At 40.9% G+C, this 15,339-nt stretch overlaps 1 protein-coding gene across 1 annotated transcript in view; it reads right to left on the bottom strand.

The window, feature by feature from the left end:
• TEAD1 (TEA domain transcription factor 1) overlaps window positions 1–15,059 on the bottom strand; it is a 154,442-nt gene extending 139,383 nt beyond the window's left edge. Inside the window, exon 1 of the mRNA XM_085300818.1 lies at window positions 14,953–15,059. The gene's annotated coding sequence lies outside the window, so the exon portion shown is untranslated. The remainder of the gene's footprint in view (window positions 1–14,952) is intronic.
• Between the last annotated feature and the right edge of the window lie 280 nt (window positions 15,060–15,339).

Here is a 15,339-nt window from a genome sequence, read left to right as displayed (position 1 = left end):
CGTGCCCCGGTTGCCAGTGAGCGGAGGCTGCTCTAAAAGATTCTTTGTGAATATAGGTGTAAATGTAAGCGGAAGAGACTCCGTTCATTCATGGCTTTGACTTCTGMGGAGCCAGGATTTCCCCCCAGTCTTCACAGTTATGACATTTTGTGTTCAGTCTGATCTACTCCAGCAGACTATTCAGTCTTGCTGGCATCACACCATAACAAGCGCACTACGAGAGTTTCAAGCACAGGAGTCTACCACACAGTATATTTTAAATTCCCTCCAGTTATCTAAGTCAGTGTTACTGGACTGCCGCAGAACTGAGTACAACAGGACCTGGCAGGCTTCACAGGACTGTGGTTGTAAAAAAGGGGAAAAACAAACATTAACATTATGGCTGCTTCATACAATTTTTTTCCAAATACTTTAAGTAAAACAGAAATACCTTGCCAAATCTGAAAAGCCAAGGGTTTGCAGGTAGCATTAAATCAGATGCCTTTCAAATACATGTTCTTCCTTATGCAGCAAGGCTCTATCCTCTTCCTTGATGAGTAATAAATGATACTTCCTTTATGCCATGAAAGGGTAACTACAGAATACAGCTGGCAGAGATAAGAGAGGCATTCATAAGAGCAACGGGTGCTCAAATCTGCACCTGAATTTCCTTACCTAATGGCTCCATTCCCCACCCACCCAACAAACTCCTATTTTCCCCTATTCAGCCAAGGGAGGCTCCATCCTCCGTTTAGGCACAGGGTCCGACGCCTGCCGATGGCCAGGGTTTCCTTCTAGAGGCTTTCAGAAGGCACACAGCTCTCTCCTCCGAATACGCAGGGAACTAAAAAGCTTTCCTTAGGAAGACTGCCTTAGCAAGCCCCAAAAATCTGGACATATATTAAGTATCAAATCCTCTTAACTCAGACCCCATCCGACAAGCTTCAGAACAAACAGCTCTCCTTGAACATGTAGATTGTAAATTGCAAGCATAAAATTACGGCATGAGCTTACATCTAATATAGTATTGTTAAACCAAACATCATCACAAATCTGCTGTTAATGACGAAGTCATGTATTTTCTATGCTTTTAATACTAGCCCCTGAGCTTAATTACTATATTTAGTGTCTAGGGCAGCAGCACTTTCCTACTCAGCACCCGTCACCAGTCCAGCAGTTAATTGCATACCACTGACCTTCATATAAAACACCATGGAAATTTTATTACTGCACAACTCAATTGCATTTCATACAACACTGCCCCATAACTATGTCCTTTTATAAAAAAGCATGTGCTTACAAAAGAGATATTTGAGCTAACTGAGCTATTTATAATTTTTAAGAATTAAAACCATTTCACAAGGTTTGCAACATACACACAAAAAACTCTGCAGCCTTAATACAAGACAAATGTTACTAAGATTCACATTATAGACAAATGTGGAATGGAAAATATTCCCTTAAGTCATAATGGCAGGGTTATGCAGTATGCTATTTAAAAGCTATTCACCAACGATGTCCTCTTCCCTTCAGCCTTCTGGAGAACCATACAGTAAAAATTCAACTGAAGAAAGTCAATTAATTGAAACTGGTTCGACAACTGAGGAATGGACTTKTAAGATGAAGCAGCTGAAGACAAGCGGAGGGATCGCACGAGCTGCTGCTGCTTCCCAGTCCTCCTCCAAGTTTCCTCCCTTCCACGGAGCCGCGAGCAGGCGGCGGGCAGGGAGCCGGGCAGGGAGCGTGCCCACCAGCACCTCAGGCGAATCACCCTCCCTCCAAAGTCAGACACCGGAGAACATCACGAGAGGACTACGGAGTAAACGGGAGGTTCCCACTGACCATTCTTGTAAGTGAAATGAGTGGGTGTTACGCTTATTTTGGAACCGCATCTCCCAAACACCTTGTTCAGTTTTCCTCAAGCGATGAAAAAGATTTCTACCTTAGCAGAGACCACATTTGTATAATTTCAGGCAATGCATTTAATTTCATCRAGGCCAATTAAAACTGGCTTTACTGTGTCAATCCAGTTTAATTTTTTTTTTCTTTTGCTTAAAGACTTGTCACCTGTCCTGCCAGTGCCAGTTAGGGTTATCTAACAAACAAAACTCGTTATCAATATCTTGCTTTAAAGAATTATCTGTGCATTGAATGGATGATGTCTGTGAGGCAATAAATATGTCATGGTAATGCATATTTTAAAAAGTCATTAACATTCTTAAATGATAGCAACCATTTATTACTGCCCATTTTTATAGATTCTTTGATTTCTGCAATACTGCAGGGGAAATCTGAAGCGAAAGTAGCTTCAGTGCAGTCAGAAAGGGAGCTCATAATTTAATTCAGTTTGCCCCCTAATTAAGAATGTACAGAGAGCACAAACTAGAGAGGAAAGAAATAACTGAAGAACAGATGTTATAACAAAGCACGCTCAATTTAAAATCTCCTTTACTCTAGAAGCTTGGGTTGCAAATCACTTTGGAAAGTACACACATTATTGAGATTACTGAAAAGTTGTGGGCAAGCCTATGATTTCGAGGGAACAGCCCTGCTCCGTCTGAAACTGGATTCAAAATTCCCATGGATTTTGCCGAGGCCTTGGCTCAGATAGTCTTGATGCCTGTTCACAGGAATATAATACACATAACTGCCTGGAATGGCTCACTGTAGATCTCTCTGCAGAAAGAAGTTATAAAATGAATGCAAAGACGGCGGACAAGCCTCCCCTCTCCCGGCCAGGAAGGCTTTTCTTGCCATCTCTTCAACACTTTCACTTCTGCCAGAACTCCCCTGTCCATGTGGCCCCTCCAGCTGTCCCAAGTATCTTCTCTAGACAGTACTGCTGAGCAGGCAGGGCATAGATTAAACAGTATTAGATGTTCTTTTTGACATTTTGTTTTCAATTACGTAGAAAATGATTTTTGTTGCTGAGGATTATTATTATTATTATTATTATTATTTTAAACAGAATGAAGGAGAGGTTCAAGAAAAACCAGGACTTTCTAAGCTTAGACTATGTCAGACACTGGGCAATACTTAACATGTCTCCGTGACCATGAATATGTACACAAACACACACACATGCATGCACACACATCTAGATTAAAGTCAAGTCTTTTGGAGGACTCTTACAAAAAATAAAAAACATATTCAACAGGAAGTGTCTGTTTAATGTAGGATTTAAGGCAAGGCACTTTCATTTGCATAGATCACTTAAAGCAACAGCAATTCACAAAATTCTCCTGTAAAAATCATGCAGCCTTTTGTCTAAAGCTACACATTCCTTGCAGATCATACTGCCTTTCTCATGCTGTTAATAAGATAATCTGTTACATGAGGTTTAAAAATCCATTTAAATTGATTTTAATTAATGAATCAATCACTAGCCACTGATGACTTGGTCTACAGACAGCAAGCAATTCAAAGCCCCAGGCCTCTAATCCCAAACCAAAATCTACATTAGAGCAACAAGGCGCCTCTCAGATCGATAGGAACACAAAGATGTTCAGTTCATATACATTTAAAAAGTTTGAACTTGCTAAAAATATATGGAGATATCTTATGTATTACAATTCCCATGTTCAGGACTGTTCATCTAGAAAACAATATTAAATCATTTACATTTCTTTGCAAATGAAATACATGAAAGCAAGCATGACTATAACCCGCTTTAAACTTTTAGATGCTTACTGCACTTGAAGATCTTCTCTTTGTTGTTAAACAATCGGATGTTTAATGTTAATTAATACAAAATAGCACTTCATATGGTCACAGACATGAGCAACGTCTTTTACGTATGCTTTGATCCTGTGTAAATTCACTGCTGTTCTCTGCTGCTAACATGCTCAATTTGTCATTAAAAAAAAAAAAACAACAAAGAAAATTTCTGTCCCAAAAGCAACACGCAGAAGTAGCGCAAAGTATATCTTTGTTATTTCAGTAAGTTAATTATTGTAATTATTGTTATTACAAGAAGTTAATTACAATGCAGTGAGTTAAATCCACAGTAGGTCGTGTGATACTGAACACTGCAAACCCTAAATCTTCAGCATCTGGCTCCCTACAGCAGACGGGACACACACGAGCTAGGCTCCGTCTCCCGTGTACACAAACAGCCAGTGCTCTAGCACAGCACCTGCRAACGAAGCACCAGTTGAACCAGTCGAGAGGAAACCAAAGGCACCTGCCTGCCTGGAAGCCTCCTTTCTGCATGTTGATGCAAACCTACCAACCAGGGGAGAACGGTCTTTCCAATTCCTCTAGGACAACCTTGCTCTCTTACTGAAAACTGCCACTCAAAGCCTCAGGTCTGAGCAAGGAGCAGACCCTCTCCAGGTCTTTCCCATCAACATGGAGTTCCCTGGGCAGAGGCAGGAGAAGTTTCTTGCAGGGTACGGGTCTCCACACCGAAACGGGTCTCAGCACTCAGCTGCCTTTAGGATGGTGTGGATACCCTGCTTTTTTCCCAGCTCTCTCCCACACTGCCCAACAAACCCAAAACCCAAGAAGGACCAGACTGCACATCAGTATGGGATCACCATGTCAGCCATGTGGCTCCACAGCCTTGCAAATGGCCATTAGTTACACTGAGGTCAATTTATCAACACCGATTTACACCAGCTAAGAAAGAATCCAGCCTGCAGCTTGCTTATAAAGCGATTTCACATATTATCTAGTACAAAAAACACTGCTGCCTAATAAACAATAACCATTTTGCCTGTTTAAATGAAGAGCTCTGTTTTTGTTTTTAATCAATACTTCATACACAGTTTAATCAACACTGTCAAAAGTAGCTTTTTAATGCAGTGCCTATCTAATTTATTGCTCTCAATACTAGTGTTCCCAGTTTGTTATGGACAATTTTGTTTAGAGGAAAGAACAAAAAGAACAATTAAAGAAGGTAGTTTGGGCTTTTACGTGCTGATAATTGATTAGCAGAGTTAAATTAACCAATTAATACGTACAAGATACCGAATGATCTTTTRTACTATTTAAGAAAAACATAAAAGGTTGAATACTTTCCAGGTGTAAACACGTTAAGATCGTCATTGCACTGGACGCGAGCCCGGCCCCCGTAGCTCGGGAAGGTGAACGGTAGGTACATCCTCCGAGCAGACGCGGCTGCGGGCCGGCACGCCGCCTTTAAAGAGGATCTGTGCTCTGTGGCCAGCAGCGCTTCACCGACACGGAGACAACCAATGTGTCCTTGATTACGAGGAGGCAAACAGTTTTCGCTACAAAAAGAGGGACCAAAACACAAATCATGTGTTTTTATTTTAYATGTTCCAAGTTTGGGGGGTTTTTTGGGTTTTAGGTTTTTTTTTTTTCCAAGTCCTTTTGCAGCACTGAAACAGCATAAAAATAGTTTTGTTGCACAAGCATAAAACAAAGTAACTGCTAAATAAACATCTTAAATTTACTCCTATGCATTCAATTCTCTTTCCCGTTACTATTCAGTAGTTTGATGATATCACTAAAACTCTTCCCTGTTTCTGGTAAACTGAGGAGATGGGTTTTGTCTAAAAACTGTGCCATCGTGTGTTCCCTCTACTTCATATTCCAAATATCACTGCTGGAAAATGGATTGCAGCACAGAATATAGAATATGCCAATATATCCTGACATTCAAATCAAGACCACAAATTATAAACAGTTTCAGCAAATTGACTGGAGTGCCTTTGTTCCTCAGACATACATCTTCCTATTGCTTACAAAAGCAGCATATACTAACCACTAACACTGCCATAGCCAGTACTGGGAAAGGAAGTTATTGAAGCCTGGATTTCCTGCTTTTAGCTGTAGCCAAGAACTGTGAGGCTTGTAGTGGTTTCAGGAACTGACTCATCTAATGATTCATGGATAAGATACTGGTTTTAATATATTTCTGATCATAAGACTCATAAACTTCAAAAACAGCCAGAGTGATGCTTAATTTTTATTTTAAAGTAAAAAGTACATAAATCAGGTAAAAAAATATCATCAAGGTACACACTGGCTAATAACTATAACTATGTTTTACTATGCATTCTGTTTTTAAAAAAAAAAAAAAAAGTATCTTAAAATTCCTGAAATTCATTTCAAGTGAATGTTGACAAAGAATTCAAAATCCATTGTCAAAAAAATCAGTTACCTTTGTTACAATCCTGACACATCTAAACTTCAAGTGGAGGACAGCTGGGATATCAAATGTACTTTTAGACACAGTCTTAGGTACATAAGTATCTACTGCTATATTTTAATGGGTAAATTCCAGAGTTGCTGTTGTTGATGCACACTATTTCTTTAACTGTGTCTAATATGTATAATCAAAGATCAGCTGGTAACAATACATTTGCATGTCTGAAAGAACAAAAAAGTTCTGTTTTAGGGGTCACTGGTGCTTCATCAGTCAATCCGAAAGCAATGACTAACACTCTGAATCTTAAGCACTCAGAAATGCATGCATTTTTGTGCTAATTCAGAATTCACAACCAGCCATTTTTATGCATTTAGTTCTTCCAGAGGAAAGCATGCCCTCCAGTGCATCAAAATGCTTTTTGCCCACAACACAAATCTCATCAGTATGCTGTAACTTGAACTGCCAAGCTCTTGCACCTAAAAAATACTTGAGATGGAAGCTTAATTCTGCCGGGCTCATGTACGGAAAAGTACTGGTTTACTTTTTAATTTTTGAACTGCAATTTGCAGACACTCCCATATGATGTACAGCATCGAGGGGGGCGAGGTTAGCATTTCTGTATTTCACCATGTGCACAACTAGCACAAAAAAGAAAAAGAAAATAAAATGCATGTTGCTTGGAAAAAAAAGAAAAAAACAGCAGTTAAAACAGTTGACAAGAAAAGGCCAAAGTGCGCTCAGTGGCTGGCAGTCATTTTATGGCTATAGTCCTACAGCAGATTTACTTAGATGACGTCAGTGGCTCCTATCCAGCTTTTCTTTGGTAGCATTTACCATTTGCCTCTTGAAGCCTCCACTATGCTACAGAGCAGTAGACCATAATCAAAATTCCCTTTGTGAAATAGAGTTTACCTCAGGGCACAGAGGCATTGCTAGCTGAATTGCAGGCTCTTCACCTTGTACTGCATGCCCAGAAATAAATAACCTACAATACTGTACTTTCCTTAATACAGAAGAACCATTAAAAGCAGCCTGTACCTAAAAAAAGGGTTCTTTAATTTGTTTCCAACATCTGAGAGGCCGGAATATTAGTTAATTTTCCGAGCAACCCAGAACTACGACAATTCTATTACCCTTCAGACATTTCTGTATTGTTTTTGGAGATCTCAGAGATCAAGTTATTTATAGGTCGTTGTTTCACCAACAAAAAAGTACTACTAACAGTAAAACCCAAAGTGGATTGCCAAAGGACACTGTGTGTTTTAAAAACATTTTTCAAATACACTGGTCAATAAGCATATAGTAAACATGCCAAAAGCAAGGAAACAAATTACTACAACTAAATAATGGTATATTTAATGAGCAAAACACACATCATTCGGAGCTGCAGCCGTACCATCGCAAAGCAATAACCAGGACCAGTGAATCACTGGGAAAGCCCAGTCAAGCAGATACCAGATCAGCTGAAACTTCAGAGGCTCTGAAGTTTCACCGCAAATCAGATACACGCAAGACATCTTATTGTACTAAATAAATACAGATTTGCTTTGTTTTAATGGCCCCATGAGCCCAAGATGTCCACACGCACACGTTGCGGGTGATAACCSATGGGTCAGTGGACTGAAAGTTGCCCCTCATCTTCCAGCCCATGGAAGCCACTTGCAGGGAAGACGTGCAAACGCCTTACGGCGCGTCAGGAGCCCGAACACTTGTCCCGCCCCACCTTTTCGCTTACTTTCCTCCCCAGCACACGCCACAGAGCGAGCGGTCACTGCTCTAACCTGCACCAAGCCAGAGGACGGAAAACATTTTCCCGAGTCCAGGAGGTGCCCGGCGGCCACCGCGGCGGGCGGACTCCCGCTCGGGGCAGGCAGGGCGCCCGCCGCCGCCGCTCCGGCTCCGCCGGGGGGCAGGGGGCACGGAGGAGGCAGCGAGGCGGGCGGCCACGGGAGGGAGGGAGGGAGGGAGGGAGGGAAGCAGCTGCCCCTCCGGGAGCGGGAGCGAAGCCCGCGAGGGCCCCGCCGGAGCCGGGCGCCCGCAGGGCGGGAGGGACGTGCGGGGGGTCAGGGCGCACCGCCGAGACCCAGCCCGAAGGGCATCGGCAGCTCCCAACGCAAGACTTCACTTATGTTTGAGACTCTTCCGGCCACACAACAGACTGCGGCCAAAGGAAGAGGAAGGAGAAAAGGACAAAAATAAATAAATAAAKRAAGGAAGAAAAGATGAACTTCCACTGAGTCTTCTCAGGGGCTTTCAGGTGATCTTGAATGACAAATTCTTCAGAGATCAGCTGACAACAGGACGCATAATTTTTTAGAGGCTGCTTTGTTGAAATAGTAAAGGTAAAATAGGGGATGCAGAAAATTAAATTGTTTTCAGAGCTTTACCTCTTACTTTAAGATACAAAACAGTCCTAGGAAAAAGTACGCACATGCACAGTAGGCATGAGTTAAATAAAATAAACTATCTACCATTAATAAATGTTTATCTCCAAACAATAAGTATTTTTTAATTGAGATGCACACAATGGAAGCTTTTAGCCTCTAAACCGCTACAAATTTACCTTTTCTTCCAAAGTCAGTTCTGATGTTTTCTCCCCTTAAACCCACAACATCATTCCTGAATTATAATCTCCTCACAGAAAGACAACCCTGCAAAAAACGGACCAGCTCATTCCAAAGATCAGCACCATTGTTCCAGGGCACCACGAGGTGGATGAATGGAGAGAGATTCCACCAAGCGAATAGCTGTGAGGTCTATGATGTTAAGGAATAATTTGGCACCAAAAATACTCAAGGCCATACTGGTTGGCGATTCAAACATGAAGCATATCAAAATGCTACTGATAAGCTAAATTAACAGATAGCTTATCTGAAGCATATACTAGCCATATGGTGCCACAACTTCTGTTGCCTGTTGCTGGCATAACAATAGGCTGCGGCAGTCCTGGACTGGAAGCACTGTTTGACAAACTGTCAACAGCATTTTTATTTTTTTTTGTGGAGCTCTAGGGCACTCGTCCATTTGCATTTTTTTTTTTTAAACAGGTGAACAAAGAGTAAACCAGATGTCAACTTTAGCAATGGAGCTGTCTGGTTTGGGGGAGCTAACAGAGGCAGGCACACTGCTGCAGCTCCGACCCAGACAATGAGCTTTTCTAAAAACACTCTGGCCTAGGGGAGTGGCTATTTAAAACACTTGGCTTCTTTTATTTCAGCACTATGGAAGTGAATTCTGCTCTTAAGTGCCAGCTCAAATGAAGTCATTTTGTTTCACTGGGGCTTTCTTCGCATTTTAGCAATGTAGCATGTACTGCAGTAAAGGAAAAGACAAGTATGAAAAAAAGAAAAACGCATCTTCGATCCCTTTTCAACTAGACCTAGGGTGGGGGCAGAGGGGGAAACTACTGATTTGGTAACGTACAAACAGAAATCGGTCAAAGCATATTTCAAGCGTAAGTTATTTTCCCCATCATTTAAGCTTTTTGAAAGGTTTCAAAAGAATTGGTATTTACAACCCCTCAAACTCCACAAAGGCAAGGTGCGAATACTGATAGATAAGGCAGATTTACAATGGGGCGCTAATATGCGACGGAGACACAGTTAATACCGAAAGAATCACCAAAGTTTTTCTTACTTTAAAAATCCAAATCTTTGTTACTTATGTATTGTTCAAGGAAAAGTTTTTCAATGGCAATATAGTAATCCACTCACTTGATTTATCATTTCAAAAACTGACAAAATAAAAACTGTCTACAGATACATAGTARATGCATCTGATACCCAATTATGAAAATGTTTTTAGTCGCATTTTGTAGGAGTGTGAGAGACATAATGAGAAAAATAGATAACTTTCYGTTCTAATAATCTGTTCTGCTTTGATAGGCAGTTATGGGAACACGCTTATTTTCTGACTTTTACCTAGTGAAGTATGTAGCATTTTTAGATTATCTTTTCAAATTGTTCTTGAACATTCTCGTTAAAAAAAAAAACTCCTTTCATGTTAAGTTGAGATTGCACTTGAACTCTTTCCAAAAGCCAGAGCTGTACTGAATTATGATAATTAGAAAGCTGTGCGCATAAAAGGCAGCACAGTTGATGCATTTAAAAAAGTTCATGCCAGCGAATATAAGTTCAATATGTTCTCACATAATTAACATTTCCCATCATTAGCAGCAGTTTTCAGTTTATGTATCTGTAAAAACAACAGCACTCGTCATTGTTTTAGATTCCCAGTCAATAGCATTTTAATAGTTTTACACATAATCCTAAACTTTCCTCCCCTTCCCCCAGCACACAGATTCCAAATTCTACCTTCTGACCCGCTAGCAAATAAACTTGCATTTTGCAGTCGTATGCTTCTGCCGCCACACAGACTATCTCGGACTCAAATGTTTAATGAAGAGCTAGTAAGAGCTAGAAATCCAAGAAGGCCGCGTGGAAACGCACAACAGGACGGGGAAGTAGTAATCGCGCTGTTCCAGTAAACAGTGACTAGAGGACAAAGAAGGAAACGTTGTAGGTGATACCTTCTACTGGACGGGCGCCAAAATCAAACGGGCTGCCTCTGGGGAACCTGGGCACAAGCTGGGAAGACTGGGAAAGGGGTCTGTAGTCCTGCACCGACTGGGCAGGCTTCTGTAAACGCTTTACGCACAGACRGGGTTTTCGCAGCGTTCTTGATGCAAAGGCAAAAATTCATCTAACAAATACGCACGTGTAGCACATGATGAGTTGCTCTGCAAGACATGCATAGACTTCCTGGGCGAGATACCTCAAATCAGTTGTTAGGAACCAGATTTTGACACAGGCTTGTTAGCAATCTCCCTTCTCTCCCCCTATGCTCCTCCACTCCCTACATTTTAAAATTAACGTAATTCTGGGAGAACTTTAATGACCTGATACAGTAACAAAGTTGCTGAATCTGCATCAATGTAGAGCGTGAAATCTTGGGTTTACTAACAACAAAGCAAAACTCATGGCAATTTCAATGGGATCAGGATTTYATACAAAAACCCAGAGAGGTCAGGAGTATTGAATCAGAAAAGTTCTAGATGAATTTTAATATGACAAATCTGAGGAACAGATTTGAAGCTGGTGCCTCAAAGGATTGAAGTCTGCAACTTTTCACTCTTATGTTTTGGAAATGAGCAATCATTAAAACCAAACACAAAATTATTCCAGGAAATATTATTCCATCCTTGTTCCACTTGCAAAAGTCAAAAGGAGTTTTGTGCAAGAACAGAGGGCAAGATATCTTGCCTCCTTGGCCGTCTCCTTGTCATAGAGTAGGAATTTATTACACAGATTTTTTTCTTCTAAAAACGTGTCTTCAGTGTGGCTTAGAGTCAGTTGGCTTCACAATAAATAATGCCATTAATCTGTTCATATATCACAGGATATAATTTAAGTTATACAGTACTTGTATACCTTGCAGAAAAATCTCTAACAGCAGTTTCTATTAGGGAGATAATCTACCTCTTCTAGGTTCTAAAATTCGTTTGAGACTTGCCTACGTTTTTTAATAGTAAATGACCATAGTTTAGGAATATAAAACATTCCTACTTGAAGCAGGCATGAACGGCATGGTGCTGCAAAGTGACAAAATAGTAATTAGATCTCAAATCCCAGAACTAAGTAACTATTATTTCTCTCATGCTGAACACAGGTCCTCTGAAAAACTGGGCATTTTAAAGTAATGTTTAAAGGATCAATGTATACCGTCATTACAACAATGTAAATACGGAATAAGTCAGTATGAAGCTGATGCAATTAACCTGAATTTACACCAGGAGGGGTGGGGAAAAAAAAAAAAAGAAAGAAAAAAAGAAGAAGAAGAAAATGAAAAGGAAAAAGAAAAAACCTACCCACATGTCAATCCTCAGCTTGAATCTGCACATGCTATACAAAAGAGCACAAATGGAATGAGTGCCCAACTTTTAATAGAAATTTGCCTGCAAGTTTTAGGCATAGACCAAGAGGAAAGCGGAACATATGCCCCTCACAAAAAATTGAAAAAGCGTAAATGTGTCAAATTTGATATTTTTTTAATTAAGAGATGCATACAGAACAGTGCCCACTTCCTTCTTTTAGAAATCAAATATCATACTAAACATGTATATAAAGCATACGCTGTAAATATCTTAGTATTTGATCCAGTGAATGTTTATTCACATGAGTCATCCTCATCACTTTAACCTGAGTAAGGATTTGATGTAACAAATCTTTTTTTTTTTCCCTAAATTAATGGAATCATTTAGAAAGACAGTGCCAGTTTTTACTATCTCCGGAAAAATACAGCATTACTGCCAAGAAGAAATAACATATTAAAAAGTGATATATAAAAATGTATATACATATATACACACACACACGTGGTCAGAAGCCATGCATTCAAATGTAACATTGAAGATAATCTTTTCACAAACACACACATTCAAAACTGTACGTAAGATCATGTTTTAGAAACAACCTTATGCACCTTCCAATAAAGTCAGATTATTTCTACTGAAATTGTTTCAACCATGCAACTAACTATCTTACTTCACAGATTGGAAGCTGACAGTTATATCACAATACATAGCTATTTTTACCTTTCACTTTTTATTAAGTAAAAGGTGCTTTACTTGCACCTGAATTTCTCTGTAGCTTCAGAAGTCTATATTATACTTTTCCCTATACTATATCTTGAAAGATTGCTTCCAATTTTATCCGTAGAAGTAGTTTAAAAAGAAAGAAAGAAGAGTTCATTCTTCCTCTGCCTATGACTTTACTGAGTTTAACTTTTTCAGTCATGAACAAAGCCTAAAAACCACTTTAACAATATCCAAAACCACTACACTGTCCAGCAACAACAATAACAACAAAAAAATGCTAGTTACAAATGACACCAAACATGTTACATGCATGCTCACACACATACACTACAACACACTTCATCATCTCTCGGCTGGAAATTCACGGCGGGTCTAGCTCACAATTAAGTTTATGTTGTCCCTTTTTAGCTGTTTAATTAAACTCCTTTAAGCAGAGACTGTCTTTACTAAGGTTCATGTCAAATCAAGATTTTTCTCCGCTTCATTGCTCATGTACATCCCACTCAGCACTATGAGCGAGAAACTCTACAGAATATAAAATTGTAACTTGAATCTTAAAACCTGATGTTATGCTCTTCTGGATGTAAAAACTAAAAATATTAACTTCACCAAAAGAGCACATTTAAAACTGAAGCTCAAAATCCTCCTGATATGTGTTTAGCAATGAAGTATTGTTCAGAGGTATTTATAGATTACTAAGGTGAAAAATAGAGATAAATCATTTGCATCCAAAATTTCTGCTTGATCAGCTGATATAAACCTGCATCAGACAAAATGCAGAATTATTCCTACTGTCATAGAAAATATGTTATCATCTAATTCAAAATCAGTGCAGTGTTAAAAGGCACATTTTACCACAGAGGTGAAAAACAGATGCATCTCTAAAAAAAAAAAAAGTTTACTTTTAAATCAAAATTATTTGAGAAAGTTGATTTTAAATAGATCCAAGTTAAAAATGTGACCCACACATAAAACCTTCAGTTCATGCTCTAAGAACACTCACTATGTTAACTCCTGAATTTCTATTCCAAAAAAGTGTGTATACATATCTGCACACAAACTTACAAACATGCAAGCTTTCCCCCCTGCTCCTCCCCCAAGTAAGTAATTTAATATCGACTTCTGTGTTGTTTTTGATAGTACCATCTTACCACTAGTACAATCCAATATCCCTGTAATGGTATTCCCCAACTATTTATAGAGATGGAATACATCATATATTACAGACACACATTCCCAACCTTGGGATATATGAAGAGTCCTACACAATTTTAAATTAAGTCCTAATGTAATTATAATCATTTCGCAATTGTTTTTGTTTGCATATTCAGTTGCAGGTGGTACTTTGTTATTTACACGAATTTTCCCAAAAGGGGCATTCCCACAGAGATTTCCGTACTAGATACACTGCACAGTAACTGAACAGTCAGCTACCAAATACAACGTTTTATCTGTACCGCTCCAAACTTTGCCATTATCCAGTCAGGCATCTCTATAAAGCTGCTAACTAGCAATGCTGTGTTTTCAAACTTTATCAGCATTCAGAGAAAGCAAATATGCCTCTGTTGGCCAGCAACACGGCTGCACGGGTGCCTTTCCCCCCGAGGCTCTGCCATTTCAGCTTACTTTTCTTCTGCATAACGTTTTACACCAGCACAGGCCAGCGCAGTGCGCTGCCTCTGGGCCCCTCTTCGCCAGGCAGCGTTCAATAACCAAGAGTTAACAAATCTCTCTCTGCCGGGCGCCATTTCCACCCGGGAGGCGCCGGGCACCGCTGCTCCCTAACTTCCAGCACTTCTGCAGGTCGCTGCCCGCTCCTTCCCACCCGGGCCAGGCACTTGTCTCCAGCGTCGGAGTTCACCGCTCTCCCGAGAAACACGGGTGGCCGCCGCCTCACTGTTTCCCAAGTGTTTTTACCCCGTAACACCGTTCAACCCGAAACGGGCTTCTCGAGGGGCAGAGCCCCGCCGAGGGCCGCGTTCCGCCGCCGCCGCCGCGGCTCGCCCGGGCCGTCGCGCCGGGCGAGGCGGGGGCGGCCCCGGCCCCGGCCCCGGCCCGGCCCGGCCCGCTCGGAGGAGGCCGCGGCCGCGCCACAAGAGCGGCACTGTCTAACTTTTCCCTGCCCCCAGCGCACTTCCTTTGGAAACGCTCCTTCTGCGAACAAAGGCTGCGACCGGCCCTCGGCAGCCGCGCTGGGGACAGCTGCGGAATACATCCCTGCAAAACGCTGCGGATAAATAAATAACCCTACGGTTCCTACCGAAAGGAAGTTTTCCAGGGACAATCTCCTCGGTGTTGTTGTAACTGCGACTTTGTCTTTTTTGGATACAATGTTTCTGCTGACTCCCGAAAATTTTCCACTTGAATGTGCAATTAACCAGCAGCAGCGGCAGCAGCTCTGGAGGAGAAGCAGCAAAAAAGGACATTCCTTCTTTCATCTTTTAGAGGGAAGCAGAAGGGGGGAGGCAAGCGAAACTCAGGGCGCGCGGCTCCCCCGGGGCGGACCGAGCGGCTGCGCAGCCCGCAGCGCCGGGGCAGCTTTTATTTAATCTTTTTCTGAATTTATTACTGCTGTGATTTTATTTTGCGAGCTCGAAGCTGCTCCTAACTTCTTCCGCCTCCGTGAAAAAAAAAAAAAAAAAAAAAA

Source organism: Rhea americana, unplaced genomic scaffold (genome assembly GCF_003343005.1).
Source record: "Rhea americana isolate MKP2758 unplaced genomic scaffold, rheAme1 scaffold_17, whole genome shotgun sequence".
NCBI lineage: Eukaryota > Metazoa > Chordata > Aves > Rheiformes > Rheidae > Rhea > Rhea americana.
This window is presented reverse-complemented; position numbering and strand designations above follow the sequence as displayed.